Raw genomic sequence first — 8,092 nt, 5'->3', positions numbered from 1 at the left:
TACTACACCACACGGGACACATCCTCTATATACTGCACCACACGGGACACATCCTCTATATACTACACCACACAGGACACATCCTCTATATACTACACCACACGGGACACATCCTCTATATACTACACCACACGGGACACATCCTCTATATACTACACCACACGGGACACATCCTCTATATTCTACACCATACGGGACACATCCTCTATATACTACACCACACGGGACACATCCTCTATATACTGCACCACACGGGACACATCCTCTATATACTACACCACACAGGACACATCCTCTATATACTACACCACACGGGACACATCCTCTATATACTACACCACACTGGACACATCCTCTATATACTACACCACACGGGACACATCCTCTATATACTACACCACACGGGACACATCCTCTATATACTACACCACACGGGACACATCCTCTATATACTGCACCACACGGGACACATCCTCTATATACTACACCACACAGGACACATCCTCTATATACTACACCACACGGGACACATCCTCTATATACTACACCACACGGGATACATCCTCTATATACTACACCACACGGGACACATCCTCTATATACTACACCACACTGGACACATCCTCTATATACTACACCACACGAGACACATCCTCTATATACTGCACCACACGGGACACATCCTCTATATACTACACCACACGGGACACATCCTCTATATACTACACCATACGGGACACATCCTCTATATACTACACCACACGGGACACATCCTCTATATACTACACCATACGGGACACATCCTCTATATACTACACCACACGAGACACATCCTCTATATACTACACCACACGGGACACATCCTCTATATACTACACCACACGGGACCCATCCTCTATATACTACACCACACGGGACACATCCTCTATATACTACACCACACGGGACCCATCCTCTATATACTACACCACACGGGACACATCCTCTATATACTACACCACACGGGACACATCCTCTATATACTACACCACACGGGACCCATCCTCTATATACTACACCACACTGGACCCATCCTCTATATACTACACCACACGAGACACCTCCTCTATATACTACACCCCACGAGACCCATCCTCTATATACTACACCACACTGGACACATCCTCTATATACTACACCACACAGGACACATCCTCTATATACTACACCACACGGGACCCATCCTCTATATACTACACCACACGGGACAAATCCTCTATATACTACACCACACGGGACACATCCTCTATATACTACACCACACGGGACACATCCTCTATATACTACACCACACGGGACACCTCCTCTATATACTACACCACACGGGACACATCCTCTATATACTACACCACACGGGACCCATCCTCTATATACTACACCACACTGGACACATCCTCTATATACTACACCACACGGGACCCATCCTCTATATACTACACCACACGGGACCCATCCTCTATATACTACACCACACGGGACCCATCCTCTATATACTACACCACACGGGACCCATCCTCTATATACTACACCACACAGGACCCATCCTCTATATACTACACCACACGGGACCCATCCTCTATATACTACACCACACGGGACACATCCTCTATATACTACACCACACAGGACACATCCTCTATATACTACACCACACGGGACCCATCCTCTATATACTACACCACACGGGACCCATCCTCTATATACTACACCACACGGGACCCATCCTCTATATACTACACCACACTGGACACACCCTCTATATACTACACCACACGGGACACATCCTCTATATACTACACCACACGGGACACATCCTCTATATACTACACCACACGGGACCCATCCTCTATATACTACACCACACGGGACACCTCCTCTATATACTACACCACACGGGACACTTCCTCTATATACTACACCACACGGGACACTTCCTCTATATACTACACCACACGGGACACATCCTCTATATACTACACCACACGGGACACATCCTCTATATACTACACCACACGGGACCCATCCTCTATATACTACACCACACTGGACACACCCTCTATATACTACACCACACGGGACACATCCTCTATATACTACACCACACGGGACACATCCTCTATATACTACACCACACGGGACCCATCCTCTATATACTACACCACACGGGACACCTCCTCTATATACTACACCACACGGGACCCATCCTCTATATACTACACCACACTGGACACATCCTCTATATACTACACCACACGAGACACCTCCTCTATATACTACACCACACGGGACCCATCCTCTATATACTACACCACACTGGACACATCCTCTATATACTACACCACACGGGACACTTCCTCTATATACTACACCACACGGGACCCATCCTCTATATACTACACCACACGAGACACATCCTCTATATACTACACCACACGGGACACTTCCTCTATATACTACACCACACGGGACACTTCCTCTATATACTACACCACACGAGACACCTCCTCTATATACTACACCACACGGGACCCATCCTCTATATACTACACCACACTGGACACATCCTCTATATACTACACCACACGGGACCCATCCTCTATATACTACACCACACTGGACACATCCTCTATATACTACACCACACGGGACACATCCTCTATATACTACACCACACGGGACACCTCCTCTATATACTACACCGCACGGGACACATCCTCTATATACTACACCACACGGGACACATCCTCTATATACTACACCGCACGGGACACATCCTCTATATACTACACCACACAGGACACATCCTCTATATACTACACCACACGGGACCCATCCTCTATATACTACACCACACTGGACACATCCTCTATATACTACACCACACTGGACACATCCTCTATATACTACACCACACGGGACACCTCCTCTATATACTACACCGCACGGGACACATCCTCTATATACTACACCACACGGGACACATCCTCTATATACTACACCGCACAGGACACATCCTCTATATACTACACCACACGGGACCCATCCTCTATATACTACACCACACTGGACACATCCTCTATATACTGCACCACACGAGACACATCCTCTATATACTACACCACACGGGACACATCCTCTATATACTACACCACACGGGACACCTCCTCTATATACTACACCACACGGGACCCATCCTCTATATACTACACCACACTGGACACATCCTCTATATACTACACCACACGGGACCCATCCTCTATATACTACACCACACGGGACACATCCTCTATATACTACACCACACGGGACACCTCCTCTATATACTACACCACACGGGACACATCCTCTATATACTACACCACACGGGACACCTCCTCTATATACTACACCCCACGAGACCCATCCTCTATATACTACACCACACTGGACACATCCTCTATATACTACACCATACGGGACACATCCTCTATATACTACACCACACGGGACACATCCTCTATATACTACACCACACAGGACACATCCTCTATATACTACACCATACGGGACACATCCTCTATATACTACACCCCACGAGACCCATCCTCTATATACTACACCACACAGGACACATCCTCTATATACTACACCATACGGGACACATCCTCTATATACTACACCACACGAGACACATCCTCTATATACTACACCACACGGGACACATCCTCTATATACTACACCATACGGGACACATCCTCTATATACTACACCCCACGAGACCCATCCTCTATATACTACACCACACAGGACACATCCTCTATATACTACACCATACGGGACACATCCTCTATATACTACACCACACGGGACACATCCTCTATATACTACACCACACAGGACACATCCTCTATATACTACACCATACGGGACACATCCTCTATATACTACACCCCACGAGACCCATCCTCTATATACTACACCACACTGGACCCATCCTCTATATACTACACCACACGGGACACCTCCTCTATATACTACACCCCACGAGACCCATCCTCTATATACTACACCACACTGGACACATCCTCTATATACTACACCACACGGGACCCATCCTCTATATACTACACCACACGGGACACATCCTCTATATACTACACCACACGGGACCCATCCTCTATATACTACACCACACGGGACACATCCTCTATATACTACACCACACGAGACACATCCTCTATATACTACACCACACGGGACACATCCTCTATATACTACACCACACGGGACCCATCCTCTATATACTACACCACACGGGACACATCCTCTATATACTACACCACACGGGACCCATCCTCTATATACTGCACCACACGGGACCCATCCTCTATATACTACACCACACAGAACACATCCTCTATATACTACACCACACAGGACACATCCTCTATATACTACACCACACGGGACCCATCCTCTATATACTACACCACACAGAACACATCCTCTATATACTACACCACACAGGACACATCCTCTATATACTACACCACACGGGACACATCCTCTATATACTACACCACACGAGACACATCCTCTATATACTACACCACACGGGACCCATCCTCTATATACTACACCACACGGGACACCTCCTCTATATACTACACCACACGGGACACATCCTCTATATACTACACCACACGGGACACCTCCTCTATATACTACACCACACGGGACACATCCTCTATATACTACACCACACGGGACACATCCTCTATATACTACAGCACACGGGACACATCCTCTATATACTACACCACACGGGACCCATCCTCTATATACTACACCACACGGGACACATCCTCTATATACTACACCACACGGGACACATCCTCTATATACTACACCACACGAGACACATCCTCTATATACTACACCACACGGGACACATCCTCTATATACTACACCACACAGGACACATCCTCTATATACTACACCACACGGGACACCTCCTCTATATACTACACCACACGGGACACATCCTCTATATACTACACCACACGGGACACATCCTCTATATACTACACCACACGGGACACATCCTCTATATACTACACCACACGGGACACATCCTCTATATACTACACCACACGGGACCCATCCTCTATATACTACACCACACGGGACACATCCTCTATATACTACACCACACGGGACACATCCTCTATATACTACACCACACGGGACCCATCCTCTATATACTACACCACACGGGACCCATCCTCTATATACTACACCACACGGGACACATCCTCTATATACTACACCACACGGGACACATCCTCTATATACTACACCACACGGGACACATCCTCTATATACTACACCACACGGGACCCGTCCTCTATATACTACACCACACGGGACCCATCCTCTATATACTACACCACACGGGACACATCCTCTATATACTACACCACACGAGACACATCCTCTATATACTACACCACACGGGACCCATCCTCTATATACTACACCACACGGGACCCATCCTCTATATACTACACCGCACGGGACACCTCCTCTATATACTACACCACACAGGACACATCCTCTATATACTACACCACACGGGACACATCCTCTATATACTACACCACACAGGACACATCCTCTATATACTACACCACACGAGACACATCCTCTATATACTACACCACACGGGACACCTCCTCTATATACTACACCACACGGGACCCATCCTCTATATACTACACCACACGGGACACATCCTCTATATACTACATCACACGGGACACATCCTCTATATACTACACCACACGAGACACATCCTCTATATACTACACCATACGGGACACATCCTCTATATACTACACCACACGAGACACATCCTCTATATACTACACCATACGGGACACATCCTCTATATACTACACCACACGAGACACATCCTCTATATACTACACCACACGAGACACATCCTCTATATACTACACCATACGGGACCCATCCTCTATATACTACACCACACGGGACCCATCCTCTATATACTACACCACACGGGACACCTCCTCTATATACTACACCACACGAGACACATCCTCTATATACTACACCACACGGGACCCATCCTCTATATACTACACCACACGAGACACATCCTCTATATACTACACCACACGGGACACCTCCTCTATATACTACACCACACGAGACACATCCTCTATATACTACACCACACGGGACACATCCTCTATATACTACACCACACGAGACACATCCTCTATATACTACACCACACGGGACACATCCTCTATATACTACACCACACGGGACACATCCTCTATATACTACACCACACGGGACACATCCTCTATATACTACACCACACGAGACACATCCTCTATATACTACACCATACGGGACACATCCTCTATATACTGCACCATACGGGACACATCCTCTATATACTACACCACACGAGACACATCCTCTATATACTACACCACACGGGACACATCCTCTATATACTGCACCACACGGGACCCATCCTCTATATACTGCACCATACGGGACACATCCTCTATATACTACACCACACGAGACACATCCTCTATATACTACACCACACGAGACACATCCTCTATATACTACACCACACGGGGCACATCCTCTATATACTACACCATACGGGACACATCCTCTATATACTACACCACACAGGACACATCCTCTATATACTACACCACACGAGACACATCCTCTATATACTACACCATACGGGACACATCCTCTATATACTACACCACACGAGACACATCCTCTATATACTACACCATACGGGACACATCCTCTATATACTACACCACACGGGACCCATCCTCTATATACTACACCACACGGGACCCATCCTCTATACACTACACCACACGGGACACATCCTCTATATACTGCACCACACGGGACACATCCTCTATATACTACACCACACGGAACACATCCTCTATATACTACACCACACGGGACACATCCTCTATATACTACACCACACAGGACACATCCTCTATATACTACACCACACGGGACACATCCTCTATATACTACACCACACGGGACACATCCTCTATATACTGCACCACACGGGACACATCCTCTATATACTACACCACACTGGACACATCCTCTATATACTACACCACACTGGACACATCCTCTATATACTACACCACACGAGACACCTCCTCTATATACTACACCACACGGGACACATCCTCTATATACTACACCACACGGGACACATCCTCTATATACTGCACCACACGGGACACATCCTCTATATACTACACCACACTGGACACATCCTCTATATACTACACCATACGGGACACATCCTCTATATACTACACCACACGGGACCCATCCTCTATATACTACACCACACGGGACACATCCTCTATATACTGCACCACACGGGACACATCCTCTATATACTACACCATACGGGACACATCCTCTATATACTACACCACACGGGACACATCCTCTATATACTGCACCACACGGGACACCTCCTCTATATACTACACCACACGGGACACATCCTCTATATACTACCCCACACGGGACCCATCCTCTATATACTACACCACACGAGACACATCCTCTATATACTACACCACACGGGACCCATCCTCTATATACTACACCACACGAGACACATCCTCTATATACTGCACCACACGGGACACATCCTCTATATACTACACCACACGAGACACATCCTCTATATACTACACCACACGGGACCCATCCTCTATATACTACACCACACGGGACACATCCTCTATATACTGCACCACACGGGACACATCCTCTATATACTACACCACACGAGACACATCCTCTATATACTACACCACACGAGACACATCCTCTATATACTACACCACACGGGACACATCCTCTATATACTACACCACACGGGACCCATCCTCTATATACTACACCACACGGGACCCGTCCTCTATATACTACACCACACGAGACACAT

This window comes from Phyllobates terribilis, unplaced genomic scaffold, assembly GCF_046119375.1.
Source record: "Phyllobates terribilis strain yellow unplaced genomic scaffold, ASM4611937v1 Scaffold_9__5_contigs__length_417890890, whole genome shotgun sequence".
Taxonomy (NCBI): domain Eukaryota; kingdom Metazoa; phylum Chordata; class Amphibia; order Anura; family Dendrobatidae; genus Phyllobates; species Phyllobates terribilis.
Note: the sequence above shows the minus strand (reverse complement) of the source record.